Below are 19,605 nucleotides of genomic sequence, written 5' to 3' on the forward strand. Positions count from 1 at the left end.
ACTCAAAGTGACCCAGTGATCCTCCTGGAACCCACAACTTCCAGTATCCGGATGGAGAAGCGCGAGCGGCTGTTTGTTGTGTCAACAGGAGCATCTCAGCCTGCCGCTGTTGAGGAAAGCTGACTGCTTTGCGGCCATTCTGAGCGACAATAACAGGAAGCGCGAGGCGGCCGCTGATGCGGAGGGGTTGGCTTGCCGCAGGTAACCGCCGCGCGCCGCGCGCGCGCGCGCGCACACACCACAGCGACCCTGCTCCTCCTCGCGGACACGGCTTCACCTTTCCCTCCCGCTTCTGCGACTCTTCTGCCTCCAGCAAACTTTGCGGGACTGAAGCGAAGTTGGATACGTGCGGCGACGTGTCGTCCTGCTGCGTCCATGTGACGTTTCGTCGTCCTGTTGGAGCGGCAGAGCGCGAGGGCTTCTCAGGTGTTCAACGCACGTTCGTGTCCTATTTTACAGTTAATTGAGCCCGTAGAAGAAACGCTTATTTTGTTGCTTGTTTCTTTTTTTCTTTAAAAAAAAACCCCAAAGTTTTTAGTTGAGTTTTTTTATTGGACGTCACGTCAAGTGGGGAAGTCCTGACAGGTAAGCGCTGCTTTGCAACACATTGGGGGAACTTTTCTGTGTTTCTTTATTTTCCTCGCATGAAGTGAAAAGCAGGCTTGGTGTAGACCTTGTGAGCCGAGCCAGGCGGTGGAAACGAGCCAAGCCAGACCTGGACTGCCCCAGCAGCTGTTGACTTGTCTGACCTCAACTAAACAACGAACCAGTTGCACTTTTATTCAACACTTCCCAACACATCCTGGCTTTTTCTCAAGTCACTTTGCCTCCATGTGTCTGCTTTCTGTCAGACGGAATAATAAGGGAACCTTTCAGTCTGATATAAAGGTCGTCTGTTGTTGACATTTAGGAGTTATTAAGGAGGAAAACATAAAGTATTTGCAGCTGTTTTATGATCCAGTATTTTGGGATAGTGTTTCTCTTTTTGACATTTTTATGAGCTACGATCTTTGTCTCCCCCCCCCCCCCCCCCCACCCCCCAATGCAGATCAAGATTCAGGTTGCAGTTAGATTAGCCACACATTTTCTGACTCTTGAGCATGACTCACCCAGTTTCTGTAAAGCACACAGCTGTCTTTGCATGCAGCTGTGCAAACTGATTTTTTTTTTTTTTTTTGTGAGATCCCAACAGGAGCTCTTCGGGCTCTTCTTTCTGTCAAACAGAACTGAAAGGACGTGTGTGTGTGTGTGTGTGTCTCCGTGTATCTGCTTTAATTTAGCTTTCAGGGAAAATTTATCCTCTTCTAGGTTTGTTAGCCAGCATGCTTCTCAGCTTTCAAAGGAAGGCTGCACTTAAATGCACTTCAAGAGGTTCCAAAAGTCCTGATTTAGACTTTTATTGTCTGGAAAAGTTATGATTTTAACCTGAAGTTGTTGTCACCCTCTGCCCAAGCCTCCTGATCGCCACTAATCACCACCAGTCTGGATCTTTTTACAGGAAATCTCTCCCTTGGAGGCCTATTTGCTGCTCTCTAGCTGAAAAGTTCAGTCTTTTATACATAAATCAGATGATCTTGAAGCTAATCTCTGTACTCTGTAGTTTAGTTTGACTCTCAATCAGCTGGAGTTTTTTCCCCAAAATGTACAAAAAGACGCAGAGAGAGGGGTCGAGTGGGCGGTATAGCTGTTAGCAGCTGATAAAAGGCCAGGAGAAACTGTGTGGTCGTCAGCACCACCAATCAGTAAGAGCTTTATCTTTTCAGATCGTGTTGAAAGGAGCAGCAGAGAGTCCGACTCTGACAAGACAGAGAGATTAAAATACAGAAAGATAAAGGAGGGGAGACAAAGAGTAGCTGCAAGTGATGAAATCCACTTCTTCGCTGGGCAAACTTGGTGATGGATGAGTTTACAGCAGGAGGAAAATTCCTCACTGTCCTATCCCCTCCAGCATATTCCTCCACGTGTTTGTCCTCTGTTTAAGAGGAATAAGATTTGCACATATGTGTGCCGTGATGAGGCCTTGTAAGCAGAAAGCAGCTTATTTGACTCCTTGGCTTGTTTGAAACATGTTTATCCAGGCGTTTTCTCCATTTAAGTGGAAGCTGCAGAAGCTGGTCTGCTAAATGATGTCCTCCAGATAATTTGTTGTAATGTCAGAGTCCTTCTGGCTCTTTCTGTCTTTATATGATTGTTGGGGCTTTGTTTATGTGTGTGTGTGTGTGTGTGTGTGTGTGTGTGTGTGTGTGTGTGTGTGCAGGAAGCACAAATGCACCTTCCTTCAGGTTATTATTATTTTGACCAAACAGAAAATTGGACTCAGATTGCAGAGTTTGAGAAAAGATGGTTTGCCTGGATATGAAAACAAAGAAGAACTAAACAAACACACACAAAGGGGGGGGGGGGGCGGTGCAGCTCATAAATAGAAGAACCCCCCCCTGAAGCCCGTTGGGTCACGACATGGACATCCCAACACATCCTCTCACAAAGCAGAAGTGGAGCAGAGTGCAAGCAAAAACAAGCTATGTGCAGAAATCCGTCTTCCTGCAATTCCAAAAAAAGATCCCAAGTGGTATTCCCTTCCTTCGTGTGTTCCTTTGAACATGCTTCTGCATCCCGCCCTGCGTAGACGAAGACAGAAGTCCCACATCTGCTTCGTGGTGGAGCGTTAATACGTCTACGTTCTTGTGTCGGTTTTGGCACTTTGTGATTAAATCTGTTCGCACCTTCCGGCTCAAACTCATTTCCAACCAGTTAGCATTCGTCTTCTGTGTAGCATCATTTACGTTCGCTTTTCATAGTACTACGTTCAAATCCATCCATTTAGATTAAATGCACAGAATCCTTCTGTCTCACACGGATACACAGTTCGGTGTACGGCTGTGACGATATGCTTTTGTTTCCATTCGATTCTGATTTTTTGGGGCCGATTCAGTTTAAATTGCTATTCTCACAATTCTTTGATTTTGCTGTTTTTTTGTAGATTAAAAACAAAAAGAAATGTAAAAGAAACTTATTTTTGCTCGTCATTTTTCTTGATTTCTATTAGGAAAAAACAACACAGTAACCAGACCATCATTCTGCTGCTATAATGCCCAAGAAGACAAGTTAAAAGATCAATAAAAAGAATAAAAAGTTTTTAATTTTTTAAATTTTTTTATTTGAAAAAAAAAAAGGATTTTTTTTTTTTTTTGACAAAAAAAAAATCGATTTTAAAATTGTGAAGCAAAAAAAAAAAAAAAAAAAAAAATCCAGATTTTTCGATTGGATTTTCCCACCCCTAGTTCGATGAAGCTTTAATTACTCCTCAGGTTTTTTCATTTGACCAAGTTTGGATTGAAAACACCTTGTTGGACGCAGTAGAAGCTTTCATTTTGAGCTGAACTCAGAGGAATGAATTTCAGTAGCAAAGAAATAACTGGCTGTTATTTCCTGGTGGTGTAGCAGTGATGGAGGAAGTCATTCAGGTAGGCTCCAACAGGGCTGCACAGTGACTCCTAAATGCTAATCCTAAAGTAAAGTAGTCTAAACGGATGCATACTTGGTGGTTTGGGGATTAAGTAAAATAGAAATGAGAGATTGAATGGTGGCTGACAAACCTAGTGGTCAATGCCAAACTGTGCGTACATATATATTATAAATCATAAGAACTTGATGAGATAAAACATCTTTCGTTCGTATCGTCTGCAGTGACATAAAGGTGGAGCTTAACTGCCTCCCGTTTGGGATTTTCTAAGTAACGATGATGACAAGCCGTTGTCGTTTTATGGCAGCGGAGAGGTGTGAAATAGCTTCTCGGTGAGCTCGCCTGACCCACAACACGTTTCTGCATGATGTCACGCTGTCAGTCCAAACATACCTGAGATACCAGCCATGCCCCATCATTGATGTAAATGTCTTCCCTTTCTTCCTCCTCTGTATGCTTCGTCTCATTTAGGAATAGTGAGTCGTTTTCAGATGGTGCTCTTTAGATCCATCTGTGCGGTTTCCCTTTTATTTGCAGTCAGCTACTGAAGTCGGCTAACAGCTGGTAAGGACAAGATGGCAAGGAGAAAATATTTTAGTGCAGTCTGTGTGTGATCCACATGGTGCACATGCTCATTTTTCCAACATAACGATGCGGCTGCCGTGTATCATGGTTCTGAAGGGACGGATCTGCAGAGACACAACAAGAAAGACCTTCATCGATTTGTCTTTTTTGAAGATTGGAGCCTCCGCCCCTCCCCCAAACCTTTGGCTTTTATTCTATTCTATTCTGTTCTATTCTATTCTACAGTCATTCAGCATTATTTTTTTTCAAAGCGACTTGCATAAGAGAGTAAGAACAACACAAGCACAATATCAAACAGCAGAGGACGTCATCAGCTGGACTGCTGGAGTCCACTCTGCTTAATGTTTAGATTAGGGATGGGCATTTTCAGTTTTTTCAATATTCGAGTACTCTCATTACCTTATGAACAAGCACTCGATTACTCGCATGTAGCCTAGTTTTTAAGCGTAGGAATAAAAAAAAAGAACGACGTGGACCTCCCACATCGGGCACGGACCTCCCTGGCAGTTTGACTGTCGGAGAACATCACTATCGAATAGTGTTCGCTAGGGGTGGGAAAATCTAATCGAAAATCGGGATTTTATTTGCTTCACAATTTTAAAATTAATTTTTTGTTAAAGAATCTTTTTTTTGTAGACTGGAACCTACATGTTCAAAAAACTATCTAATTATGATTGTAGTTATTTTATTAGTTAATTTATTTAGAAAAAATTGAAAATCTTACTTACTCCACCTTTAAATGAGTGAAATTATTACAGCCAGTCGTCTTATTACAGCTGATCTGTAAGAAGCCCAGCTGCTGCTGATGGATCTGCAACCCACGCTGAAGGAAACAGGTTGTTAGGTTTTGCTGGATGAAATGGAAACACCTTTACGACAGTTTTTCTTACTTGTTGCATTGTTTAACGTTGTAGGCCTTTCAGTCGGAGCTTTCCCATCTACTGTTCTCAAGTACTTTTCTGCAATTATGTGTAAGTGCAGTCTGGACCATGTTTGTAAAACCCTTCTGATTTTCTTTCCTTTTAATCAATCGTGATAATGGTGTCTCAGTCTTTCAAAAAGCTACTTTTTCTTTGTTTGTTTCATAAATTATGATGATTTGACCCTCAGTTGACGGCATTACTGACCTCCTTCAGTCAGGAGAATATGTAAATGAAATGTCAGAAAAAGGGAATATATTGGCGTGAAGGAGGTTCCTCTGAACTCATCTGTTGACACTGGTTTGACTACTGTTGACTCTTGGAGTGAAAGTCCAGTTTAACTCTCACAAATGAAGCGGTTCATGTGAAAGTTAAAATTCAGCCAGATTTCCAAAGAACATGCAGTTAAATTTTAACAGCTTGACAGAAATAAGACACAAAGCTGTACGTGTGAATGTTATTCCTTTAAATAGATGAAGTGTAGAGGGTAAAACAGGTTTTAAACAAAACTTCTGTCAGCTGGCAGAATCTTAAGATTTTATTCATTTATAAAAACAAAACAGAGCTGCTTTCATTGCCACCTCCTGCAGATATCCCACCTCACCCTTTTAATGACAGTCTAGTGAAAACGTATGATCTTAAAGACACATTACAGAACTTTTGCCATTTTCGACGGCTAATTCAGCCTCCAGTTTACATCCTGCCCGACCTGTTAGCTCTCTCCAGCCAGCAGAAGACGATCTTACGATCTCTCGCTCTTAATCTTGTTGCGTTTCTTTGCTGAATCAGTGACGTTGCTTGTTCAAAACATCCAGTCTGTTTTTTCTAGCGTGAAGTGAAACTCTGCTGCGACGTCATGTAAAGGTTGTGTAGTGTCGGTTTTTCAGCCTCGGGATGCTTCTAGGCAGCAGCGGCTCTAGAAATACACATGATAGACGTCACTGTGTCATCGAACAAGTCCGCAACACAGAGTCTTAAGATCAGAAAGTCACATAAAGCGTCTTTAAGTTTCCAAAACAGTACTTCTGTCAAGTTGTGTTACGTTGGTTGCAAACCAGCAAATCCTCAGATCAGATGGACGTAAAGGCTGTTTGTTCAAACCAAAATCACAACTGTGACCTTTGACGTAAAGTATCAAACCGGCAAGTAGCGAAAAATCGATAATCTGGATTATATTATAAAATTTTCTTTCTAAATGTAGCATTATAAAAATTTTTTTGCCATTTTTATTGTTTTTATTGATCTTTTAACTTGTCTTTTTGAGCGTTATGTCAGCAGAATGATGGTCTGGCTACTGTATTGTTTTTTTCCTCTTTGAAATTAAGAAAAATGACGAGCAAAAAAAAAAAAAAAAAAAGTTTTATACATTTATTGTTTTTAAACTACAAAAATCAGCAATATCAAAGAATTGTGAGAATCGCAATTTAAATCGAATCGGGACAAAAGCATATCGTCACAGCCCTAGAAAATGTGACCCCTACAATGTCAGTCTCAAGTCTTCCCATTTACAAGATGCAGACTGCTCATTGGTTGCTATGGGGATGGCATGTGAAGACCGACATGCAAACAGCTATTTCAACACAGCTGTTACTTTCCAGGATGCCTATTTTCAAGCAGGATTTAATGAGCATGTTGTGTCTGCCTGCATGAGGATTCTGCTGCCGGGATCGCGTTGCTTTATTCTGTAGTCGTATCATCCTGATGGTCCGGCAGCTACAGAAGCTTCACAAATATCACAGCGAGTCCAGTTCTTCTTACATGGCCTCTTGTTTCTGATCAGATCTTCTGCCTCAGAGTGTTGGCCGCTGTGGGTTGAACGTGTCTGGTGTCTTTAATGAGTGGCTGGAATTCTGTTTGTTGTGGTGATAATTGAGAAGGAAGAAAGTTAATCATTAAATTGTTTGGCAACACATTTACAAGCTGCTTGGCCATCCATTGCTGGGAAAACAAAAACATTGCAGTTTTATATCCTTAAAGTTTGGTAGAAATGTAGCTGCTGGTTGTATTTGTAAAGAATTGGGGATCCTACATCTATGGGCCGTTGGAGTGTGTGTGTGTGTGTGTGTGTGTGTGTGTGTGTGTGTGTGTGTGTGTTACGTTGGGAATATGTGTGTCTTTGTGACTGAGCTATGAGGCCCAACAGGCCTACAGGCTTTTGACTCGATGACAATAGCGAAAATGAACCGAGACCGGATTACACCAGTCCTGCATTCCTTTCCAAACCTGTTTCACACATACACACACAGACACAAATATATATATACACACACACACACACACACACACACACACGGTAATCCAGCTCACACAGGCAGAATAATCACCTGAGCAAGCCAACACATGTCTTCCAGACTCATGCTGGAAGTGCAGGAGAAAGGTTTCCCAACAGGACAGTTAATGTGGACGGTCCGAAACGTCTGAAAGAGGCCAAACTGGAGATTATCACCTGACGGCGTTCACTGCCTTCCATTGTGTGCTAACAGGAAGAACAAGTCCAAAGATAATCTGCATGATATGTCCGCCAGATGGATGAATGCAACTGATCTGAAATCAGATTTCTTCTGCTCCTCGCTGCATTGTGGAAATGCCAACAGTGAAAACATGCCTATCATTAACATTTTTTAGTCTTCTTAATGTACAAGGTGGTGAGTGATCTTTAAACCGCAGATGAATGACCTGCAGCCCGCTGTCTTAGCGCAGATCCACGCTGACAGCTGAGCGGAAGAGACAGAGATGCTTCTGGAAAAGAAAATCTCATTTCAGGTTTTAAAGTGCTGCAAAAGAAAACGTTCCATTTCATGATAATTTGCAGCCGACTCTGCATTTAACTGTGAATTAAGGTCGTTTTTAAGCCTATTTTTCCCTGCAGCGAACTGCAAAACGTTTAAAAAAAAAACAAGAAAAAAGAAAATCCTTTTAAACTGGTTAATAAAATGAAGACTCGCTCGTCAAAGTACAGAAGCACGACGGCGTCGGTCAGAGTTACAGAGCACATGCATTTCTGACTTTGTTGTACGGCATTAAGCATATTAAACGGGTAAAGTATCAGATGTTCAGCAACTAATGTCAGAATAAGAAAATCCCTTTTTGCTTTTGAGGAGGAATTGCAGCTGTGAAGTTCGAAGTGTAGACGCATGATTGTTCTCACGGTTGCCGTCACACTTCAGCTCCTTTGAAAAGTTGGTAAGTCTGTTTAATAAAAGACTGATAAAACGGAGATGAGCTCGTGTTAAGGTGTGTCTGTGGGAACGGGGTGCATGCACATAGAGATTTTTACAGCGTGTTGCAGCCTCTGGGTCTTGTTCAGACTTGTCGGAGCTGAGGCGTCAACCTCTGATCCCCCCCTCCTCTTCTCATGGTTCCATAAAGTTTCTGTTCTCTCACTTTCTGGTTGCCTGCAGCTTTTTCCATCTACATTCTATCTGTGTGTTATTATCTGCTCATTCAATGTCTTCATTCTACCTTTTACATTGTCATTTTTAAAGCTTTTCTTCTTGCACGTCATGGTTCTTCATCCGTGAGGCAGATGAGGCGGGTTATAAAGACTGGTGTCTTGTACATAAACACCTCCAGAGACATAATAATTACTGTCTTGCGCCGGAGCTGTGCCATGAACTAATGCACTGTGAAAGACACTAATAACATTCTGTTAGTCGCTGTGAACTTTACATTGAGTTTGCTAGCAATGCAACGCAGTGTACGACATCGCTCCTGGGGAATGAAAACCAGCCTTTCTATGTTATCTTGGACAATTTTATGACCCTCAACTGTCTGCACAGTTTTCTTTTTTAGATAAAGCTGTAGATTAAATGAATTTTTGAACACCAAAACACTGAAAGAACAGTGATTAACTGTCTTGCAACGTAAGAGTGACAGTCGATAAGCATTGTCTCCCGTTCTGCACAAGGTCAAGTCTGCGCTGACATGTAAACACAAGATTAAGCAGGTAAGCAACAATTAGACGGTGCTTTCATGTTGGCGTGTTTAGCACTGTACAAGCAGTTTCCATGACATTTCAAAGGGTTCAACCCAGGACATAATGACTGAAATCTTTCATTATATTTATAAGGATATTTTACCAGAGGCGTTGAGGGTTTTTCCATCGAACTGCCTCAAACCAAGGTCAAACTTAGAACCACTACCTTTCATCTAGAATGGCAAAGCTCTGACTTGAGCACCAAAATAAAGCAAACACACAGAAGTGCTATGCTGGAACCAGTACTTTACTGGGACGGAGCAAAAACTGCTTACGTTGGAGGCTGGGGATGTGATTATGAAGTTCAAAATAAACATCAAGACTACCATGTTTTTAAAAAAAAAAAGTTTAAAAAAAAAAAGAAAGCCAGTGTTTTAATCTGCTTAATTCATGGTAGAACAATAAAAACTGAGTCTCGGCATGGATGTCAAGTCCAAGCAAAAGAACACGAGCTCCGTGTTCTTCTCATTTTACCACTATTTAATGTTTTATATCCCCAGGCGTGTCTGTGAATGCTGCCCGAAGCGCCGGATAGAGCTTCATTCACAATCACCGTTTACAGCTGCAGTTTTTAAACGGCGTGCTTGCAGCTGCGTTGTTGGGTGTTTTTAATAGTCAGCTGGCATTTATGTAGTCATGTCTGAAAGAAGGTAAAGTTTTTATTTATTTAGTTTTTTATGCAACCTTTATTTTGCCAACAACTTCTAATTTACGGTGGCAAGAGGGCCCAGCAGTTAAACTTGCAGGTAAAAGAAAACAATATAGACAAATAAAGACTTGCAACCAAAATTGATTATCAAGTTAAAACCACTTAAATAACTACTAAAATATATGGTGGGAAAGGAGAGGGGGAAGGTCAACAATAACAACAGATTGCTATAAAGTGTTTTAATTACAGTTTAAACGTGGCAAATGATGGGAGAACTGAAAGCTTGAAGGAATGATGCATGGAGTTCCAATCCTTTGCTGCAGCAAAGCGAAAGGAAATCTGACCTAAACCAGTAGGGACCTCCGGATCAGTCGCTGGACCTCAGTGGATAGTTAGGTTGGGAATGCTACAGAGGTATCAAGGTGTGTTTCCTTAAAAGTTAATATTTGTTTCACAGTTCATTTATTGAATTGAATTAAATTTTATTGTCCCACAAGGGGAAATTTGTCATGGGCACATTGTCCAAGTTCAGCTGCAGACTAACGTATAGGGGTGGAAAAATTGAATAAAAAAATTGAATATTGGGATTTTTTGCTTCATAATTTTAAGTTTCACTCTGTACACAGTCACAAAGTCGTCCTTCAGGTTTATTCACTCAAAGCTTGTAGTTTTCTTTCTGTGTGTCTGATTTATATTTAAATTTCTGTGGCTTCTGACAGTTGATAGCCTAGGCCCCCCGCACGGGGAATATGAATCTTAAGGTTGGCTTGTATATATGTGTGTGTGTGTTTATATGAACATGTGTTCTTCCTGTCTCTCTTCTGTCCTCTCCGGTCCAGTTCGGTCCAGCAGTGCAAACAAATACAAACAATAATGCAAAATAAATAGAGGAATAAAACAAGAATTCAGAAAGTCAAGGGGATCATTATATTTATAAAAGTAAAAGTACATTTTCTCAGCAGAACACAGCATCCAGACCATTATTCTGCTTGCTTAAATGCTAGACAAGAAAAACAAATAATTAAAAAAAAAAAAAAAAAAAAAATAGAAATAATTCATTATAAATTTTTTGTCATTTTTATTGATCTTTTTACTTGTCTTCTTGGGCATCATAGCAGCAGATTGATGGTCTGGTTACTGTGTTGTTTTTTCCTCATTGAAATCAAGTAATGTGCACATAACCGAGAAGAAAGCCACGCCCATCTTCACTGCTCAGGATAACGACTCCGAGCAGTTGACCAATCAGACACAGCATGCAGGACAGAGGGCGGAGCTTTCTCTGTTCGCTTGTTTCTGGCAGAGGCTGATCTGAGAGGATCAATACAAAATGAATGAAGGGATTTGTGATAAATGCTTAATTATTTCTTGCCCTTCTGTACTTGCATATTAAAATAAATTAGACTGAAATGTGCATCATAGAGACACTTTAATGATCTCTAACAATCTACTTGGTTTTATGGATTTGAGGATTAGTTAAAACACAACTGATTATATTTGCAAATAAAAGACTAAAAATAAAAACTCATCCTAAAATGTGGTATTATACATTAGTACAGTAGAAAATAGCATTACAGTTAAACAGTCGAGGCACTTTCATTCCACTTGAAGACCCTTCAATCCTTTGGAAACAGCTTTTTAAACCTTGAATATTCAACTGTTTACATATTCTTATTATACATATATTTGGTTTTTATATTATGAGATTAATTCAAACATTGAGTATAACATTTCCTATCAATGTTTATGATTATCCCAACGCAGCAACCTGACTTCCTCCCATTAGAATTAAACAGATAATCCTGCATATTTATTCATATTCACGATGACTCATTCCGGCTTCACAGCACATTACTCTTCATCTTCACCGTTAATTTGTATTTGGGGATGACCGTGTTAATCTGCAGCCTCTCTGCTGGTTTGACGAGTCGATGACAAGATTTTTTATTTTTTTTTCCATGCTGTCATTTGTTATCTGTTGCAAAGATTGATGGCAGCGAAACTGATTTTCTTACATCCAACATTTTCCAGATCTAATATTTCAGATGTGTTTGGCAGATGGTGGTTTGGACGTGATCAGAAGCTTCACCAAATGGAGCTACTTAGAGTGCAGCCTCATCGACTGCACAACCATGTCGAGTATTTAGACAAATTTTAGCCATCTGTGAGTCTGGCAGAAGACATAATGCAATGGCTCTAAAAACTATGGTTTATTATATTGCCAACTTGGTAACTAACAACAGTATATCCTGCTTATGTGCTTCCAGTTCAGGAACTGATGCTGAATTATAGTGTGTGAACGAAGATGCAGCATGACCTACTGTCCGTCATCAGAGCTTAATTTCAGTTTATGGCTCCATGTGGTCTTAATGCAGGCTGACAGACCACAAAACTGACTAATGAATGGGTGATCTGGCATCTCTTGGTTTGTTTGGGAGTACAGTGTTTCCAGGAGGTTCATATAACCATCATTGTGGACGTGATTCTCTTTTCCTCACATATTTTGTTGATATTATAATCACATGATTGATTGCGCGTACGTCTAATTTCAAATGCAGCTTACCAAATCAATTGAAGCCCAAAGGACTCGCCCACAAATCTTTATATCCCATTTTCACTTTACATTCTGATAGGAAGGACTTGTTTGCACATGCAAAGGTGGAACTTTTTGATTTTCCATCCAATAAAAACAGCCCAGTAATTGGTATTGAGCACTGCATAGGAGTATTGTCTGTACTCTGAAGCAAACCATTCATCTATCTGATGGTTGTTTGCCGCACTGGTAGATGCAGTCATGTGAAAAAGGATGCACACTCTGTTTTCACACACATTTTAAGGGTCTAATCATCAGGTCATAAAAAAAGAAGGTAAAAATAATCTGATCCTCAATACGTCTTGAATGAATGTGACCTCAAATAAACAACAACATATGACACAGAATGCTGAAGCAGTGCTGTAAATACTCATGACACTTTTAGTTTAAATAGTATGCAGCACAATCCTTATCCAGTCATTTTCTATGTTTTGCTTTCAGTCGTAAAGGAAATTTTCAAGTCCTAGCTATGTCCACAAAATATGAAAAAAGCCAGGAAATGAATAATAATCAACATACATGCATATAAGGGTATACATACATACACATATATAATTTGTATACAGACTATACATACATATAAGGATAAAAACAAAAAACTGCTTAAATTCTGTGGGTGGAGCAGGTCATTGACAACAGCCTGTCATGGTAGCAGCTCCTTTGTCTAGATATGATGCTGTGCAATGGATGCAGTGGACTGTACATGATTGACAGGAGCCTGCTCTGCGCCCATCACTCTGCCGCAGTTGTCAGGATGTCCAGCTCAACATACAGAATATAAAACCTGCCTTCCTCATCAGTTTCTGCATACATGATGCTGCTCCCTCAGCACATCACTGCTCACCACAACAGTCTGATGGAACTTCAGCAGCAGCAGCTTTTCCACATGTTGAGAGGCACCAACCTTCTGAAGGGGGATCAGTTCTGTTCTCTCCTGCTCAGAGTGTCAGGGTTGGAAATCCAGTCCAGTTTGTCATTCAGCTGAACTCCCAGGTGTTTGTCCCAGCGCTACACAGTCACTGCTGGTAGTCACTGACTGAGTCAGTCTAAGTCCACCACCATCTCTTCTGTATTGGCAATAATTGAGGTGCAGGTGGTTAGTTGTTCTTTGCATCAAAGTTGTGGATCAGTTTCTGGATCTCCCGGTACGGTATAGCCTGCAGTAGCAGTGTCATCAGCAAAATAAAAAAGCATCTTCCTTAAACCTCCATAGTCTTGTGGAGTTGGTTAAAAAATGTGGCATGAATAGTCCAGGGTTTTCAGAATCATCTGTGCTTGTTATGGAGGAATCGAGCATCAACCTAGAAGTGCAACAACTTGCAGTTCAGCCTTCATCCACTAGGGGCTCCAAAAGGGAATCAGTCCCCATTGTTTTCCATGTTAAAAAGTCCAACTTCACAGCAAAAGTAAACATGTTTACCAGGGCTGTGACAATATGCTTTTGTTTCGATTCAATTCCGATTTTTCTGGGTGGTGATTCGATTTAAATTGTGATTCTGACAATTCTTTAATATTGCTGATTTTTGTAGACTGAAAACAAAATAAATGTATAAAACTTACTTTTTTGCTTGTCATTTTTCTTGATTTCAATTAGAAAAACCAACACAGCAGCCAGACCATCATTCTGCTGCTATAATGCCCAAAAAGACAAGTAAAAAGATCAATAAAAACAATTAAAATGACAAAAAAATGTATAATGGATTATTTTTATTTGTTTGGGAAAAAAAAAAAAAAAAAAAAGATTCTTTAACAAAAAATCAATTTTAAAATTGTGAAGCAAAAAAAATCCCGATTTTCGATTAGATTTTCCCACCCCTAGCGAACACTATTAGATAGTGATGTTCTCCGACAGTCAAACTGCCAGGGAGTTCCGTGCCCGATGTGGGAGGTCCACGTCGTTCTTTTTAAAAAAATTTTTTTTTCGTACGCTTAAAAACTAGGCTACATGCGAGTAATCGAGTGCTTGTTCATAAGGTAATGAGAGTACTCGAATATTTATTCAAATATACATTTGTTATATGCATCTGTATTGTATTAATATTCAGTTTTAACCTTTGCCACATAGATGTTAGGGCCCAGACAACTTGATTCCTCTGAAGTGGCAACATTAAAAAATGACTGAGTGATTCTGTGAAGTAGCTTGTTGATTTTATTAATCCCTAACCAGCTTCAAAGTCAACTTTACTGTTAACACTCTGGCATAGGAGCCACACACACATCTCACATTGACCGTCCATGCTTTCTTAAGCACACACACACACTGTGGAATGCAGTGTTTTCATACCCCGGTTTGGACCAGATGAATAAATGATGCGTACACAGACTTTTCTTCCACAGAACAGGATTTATTAAGAAAAAATGTGCTGTGAGACGATGTTGGCCTTGCATGTTTTTCAGACTGTTCTGGCACACTTTTTGAACAATTAGAGCCAGATAGTGAATTGGAAAATGGAAAACTAATCTCTTATTAATATATGAATTGTTTTGAATTTCTGATAAGGGCCAATAGTTTATTTATGCGCCGCTTTAGGTTTTATATGGTTGTTTTAAGAAAATATCTAACAATGTGGGTTTACTTGGGGCTTCTTTTGGATTTCCATGCGAGGCTGTGCAGCTCATATACAGGATATGCATTAACTCATCCCAGCTCCTCCTGTCAGCTCAGAACTGTTGCGTCTTCTTTCTCTTTTCGGGTGTTTTTGTTGAGTCAAACAAAACAAACTCACTGTCCTGTGTTTCAGTTTCACACTTGGTAAAACTCTTTAGTTAGTTTTCACATCAGCCTTTTTGATTCGAATCGGTCCATTTGCTCGGAAAGTTCTCTTTGTTTGGGAAAACGTGAATGCACCAAACAAATTCTGATTTGGATCAAAGAAGCCGACTTGGTCCACATACAAGCGCAGGTCTCGGCCCGTTTCAAGTGGACCAAATACAGGAACCGGACTACAAAGAAAGTCACTTATTTGCCTCCATAGCGATGGTGTTAAGGGTCCTCTGCCTCGTCTGTTCATACTTCGTCCATTGTTGCAGTGTATTCTGCCGTATACTTGCATAAGACAAAAGAAAAGACCCAAAACAACAAGTTTCGTCTTCACGCAGGTCTTGTCCTCTCCTTTGCTTAATACTAGTGCAGCGCCACCTTTGGTGAGAATGGGGATATGTTATTCTAATGGTTTGGCTCCTTTGACCAAAGTGCAGCGTAAACGCAATCTCGGCCCACATGGATACACCGCCCTACAACTGATCAAGTCCTCAATCAGACTGAGTCTAACAGACTATCCTGATGTGAATGAACCCTTAGTTTACTTTTTTCATTATGATACCCTTTTAGTTGAAGCACAGACACAGTGTACTTTTATGCAAATGAACAAACATGAAAGTGTATGCATCTATGCATGGCTAAAAACAGGAGTGGATCGTGCATACGTGTATCACATCACACTGACTGAGATTTAGAAAAGAAAACAGGCCTTATAAATCTGGGAAATGAAGATGATGTTTGCACATTTCTACCTCTGTTCACTTAGTTTTACTCACGCAACTGCACACAGTTTTATGCATCTGGCCCCGGAACTGTCAGTCAGAGGAACTTGGCCATGTGCTGTTTCAGCAGAACCGTCCAAGCTCCACAAATTCCTCCCATACCACCCACACGTGTTCAGTACGCATGCAAGCACATGAACACATAACCTCCTGCTGTACGTGAGATTTATTTCTCACTGGATGCACAAGATATCCATCTCCAATGATACAATATCTGCTGCAGAGTCTGTAAAGCAACACAAGATCAATAGTTGATGAAAAAGCACTTTCCAACAATTCCCTCTGTCCATTCCTCAAGCTAGAGAGTGATTGCCTCTTTGATTGCCCTGCCTGCTTCTGAAGTTCAATCTAGGAATTTGTTTTATAGTTGGCTTTCTGGTTGTTTTGAGTCGGGCTCTTCCTGAGCAACGGACAGTGACGACAGCAGTGGATGCTCAGGTTCAGAGATCAGTGTCGACTTTGCTTCCTATCGCTAATCGTCTGGAGGACAATGTTTGTGCTCTTCCTGTTCCCAAATCTGCCGGCTGGAAGGATATTTTCAACTTGTAATGTCCTTGGAATGCTTTGTTTGATGGACCAGGAATGTAAACTTATTCAGAACTTCAGTCCCAGTATAGATAGCATGGCTTTGTTTTCAGTCCTCATCTCACATGTTGTTTGCAAATTAATATGCCATTTATAAACAGCATTACTAATAATTCTAAATCAAATAAAAATCCCTACATTGAAATGAAGATTTAACATCACTAACGCAGGTATTGTAAAGACTCGTACTCAGATGTGCATTATTCTTCTGATTCAACAAAACAACCTGCTTTCTGCCCTCTTCAGCCGCTGGATATTCAGTGATTCATCGGGGAGGTTTAGTCAATCATTCACCCGAGTCCAGTGATGCTTGGACAGAAAGGTGCCCCATACCACGGTCTTGTTAGTCTCATGACCAAAAGTTCAGCTTTCATGCTCCATTTTAGCTTGTTGTTCATTCCTGTCGACCAAAGGTCAAGGCCCCCTGGTCTTTCAGGTAAAATATACTGTTATAATTACATTTTAGTCAAGAAACACATACTGCTCATAATAATGTATATTTATATTATATATATACATTTCTAAGGTACTTCATGGACTACACATTGAATCCATTATTCATACTTGATGACAATAAGCAACATATGTAGCTACAGCTGCCGTTGGGAAGACTGACGGAAACTAGACCGCCAATGTGCGCCAGTGGCCTGTTTGACCACCAGAACTGTCCTACTGGAAGGACACAACAACAGATTGGAGCAGCTGTAGGAAGAGCAGTCGTCTTTCAACTGGAAAGTTGGGAGGTCGATTCCAGGCTTCCCCTGACTACATGCCGAAGTGTCCTGAGGCAAGACACTGAAGCTGCCCCTCGATGCGCCTATTGATGGGCCTATCGGGGGGGGGCAGCACATCTACGTGTGAATGGGTGAATGCGACAAGTAGTGGTAAAGCGCTTTGAGTGGTCGGCATTTCTGGAAAGCGGTATATAAGTACTAGTCCAGTTACCATTGACTTTGGGAGCAGGATTCAAACTGCCGACCTTCTGGTCATCGGATGACCTGCGCTACTTCTGATGTTCTGTATATCAGCAAATTAGGCATGGAAACAGGTTTTAGTTGAACAAAACATGGAATTTTGTACCCCTCACCTGCCGTAAATCAGCTCCCGCCGCCAAATGGAAACACTGTTCTAGTTTTATTGTTGACTTTTTTTTTTTATTGTTTAAAACATTAACAAATCTATTGATGCCAGTAACTTATCTAACTCAACAATAAGTGTAATTAGTTTCTAAGTGCTGCCTGTCAGCTAACGGTGAATGTGCTAATTGTCTTTTCTTTTAAAACCCTCAAAATGAAATGCTAATACTTTGGCTTTTGTGATGTGTCTCAACGAGACAATAGAAAGTTCAGCACAGCAATTTAAACTTTGTTAAACACCAGAGTGCCTTTTTTTTTTTCATTTTTATATATAAAAAGAAAAGGATTAAAACTAAGAAAAGAATAAGGTTTTACATTTTCTACACTTGTATTTAATTGTGCGCTGCCTGTGTGTAAGGAAAAGCCACAAACTGCGAGCTGTGATACCAAGTGATTGTTATAATTTTCATTCCAGACCCCCTACTGTTCTACCATCTGTTCCCACCGAGCTAATGTCACTAAACTAGCACTCTGCCTATAGACCTCACGACACCCCACTAGGCAAATATACATTGTTATATAAATATGGCATGCACACATATAGTTAAGGCAAATATACATTACATTCCTCTGCAGCGAGGCAAGAAGGATGTTTGAAGAAACCCTGCTGACAGTTTGCAGTGAGGCTGGGAAGAAGCTGGGCTTCCAGCAGACAGCATTAACCAGCATCATTTTTGCATATAAATAATTTTTATTCATCTGACTGAGACAAAAAATCTGGTATTTAACTACGAGATATTTTTTAAACATATAATTTAATTTTAAGCACATACAGAACTTGCAAGTCTTTTGTGTTTTTTTTTTTTTTTTGCTTCATATAAACTTCATGAAGTTCTCTTTGTGTTTAGAAATCCTCAACAGACAGTGTCACATTTTTAAGCCCAGCTAAGTATAATTACTGAGCTTAAATGGTGGCATTATTCTCTAATATAATTTACTATTTAGTCCATGAAATGTCTAAAATAACCCATGCAAAATAATGTCCAGACAAATGCCAGAAAGAATTCAACAACATCCTCCTACTTGTTGTATTGTGTTTTGTATATTTAGAAGGCAAAAGATTTATTGTCGTGCACTTTACTGAACAGTGATGTAAAGATGACACTTTGGACATTCATTCAGTCATGATGGCTGACTTCTGTTTTGCTGCTTCGGCGTTTTTGCATGGTGAAAGCTGGTTCGCTGTCACACTCGTGTGGCGCTGCTTTGTCAATCTTTTAAGTGTAATATCCATTAACAAAACCTGGTTTTAAATGAAAGGGTTACTGGTAATAAAGCCACTTTGGGACTGGTTTATCTTTACAACTTCATCGGCACTGGTTTGCTGTCTCATCTTCTCACCTTCGATAAATGTTATTTAATTTTTTTTTTTTATCATCCCTCCATTTACAGAACATTTCTGTAAAGTATCACATTGCATGGAGGCTGGTCTGGACTGGAATATACTTGCTTTTTAGTATGTATACACAAGGCTACCACAAGTATCCTACATTTAGAAGCTCTGTTGTGGATGTCTTCAGAAATTAGCCCTGTGTATGCATAGCCAAGATGCAATGGAAGTGACAAGTAAAGGCAGCGCAGTGGAAAATGTGACTGGGCATCCAGCGTGCTGGATCTAGGAGCCTTAAATATCCTCTTTGTTACTGCAGCTTTAGTGTTTGTCTGCTGTGACTGCATACTAACTCATTTCTATTATCACCGTGATTATCGGTTACATCCTGCAAGCCCTGAAGTTCGCTGGAGAGGAATCCTCCTGAAACAGCTGTAGTGCACCTGCAAGCATGTGAACAGTTGACTGACAACCGGATTAGCTGTAAATGTTTAGACAAACTGTGAAGGAAATTATAGCCCTGGGCTTAATCCCCACAGATCATTGTTTGTGTCCTTTTCCCTGCAAACAGGCATCTTAATGTTGCTGGTTTGCATTTATAAACGCCAACATAAATGATCTTCTTGTTGCAAATGCTAACCAGCAACAGAGAACATTTCTAGAAGCTATTTCCAGCAGGAACTTTAAACTTTAGCTTGTGATATTAAAACAGCCAATAATATTTATTTACAAAATTGCAAACATTGTTTATAAATTCAGCAGATTGCAACACTCTATATATATGTGTGACGGGCTGGACACCACAAAAATGGACAACCTGTATGAAAC

At 40.1% G+C, this 19,605-nt stretch overlaps 1 protein-coding gene across 1 annotated transcript in view; it reads left to right on the forward strand.

Annotated features, from left to right (window-relative positions):
• Positions 1 to 453: 453 nt before the first annotated feature.
• palm3 (paralemmin 3) overlaps positions 454 to 19,605 on the forward strand; it is a 39,120-nt gene continuing 19,968 nt past the window's right edge. Inside the window, exon 1 of the mRNA XM_079265103.1 lies at positions 454 to 585. The gene's annotated coding sequence lies outside the window, so the exon portion shown is untranslated. The remainder of the gene's footprint in view (positions 586 to 19,605) is intronic.

Source organism: Telmatherina bonti (assembly GCF_933228915.1).
Source record: "Telmatherina bonti genome assembly, chromosome: 3".
Taxonomy (NCBI): Eukaryota; Metazoa; Chordata; class Actinopteri; order Atheriniformes; family Telmatherinidae; genus Telmatherina; species Telmatherina bonti.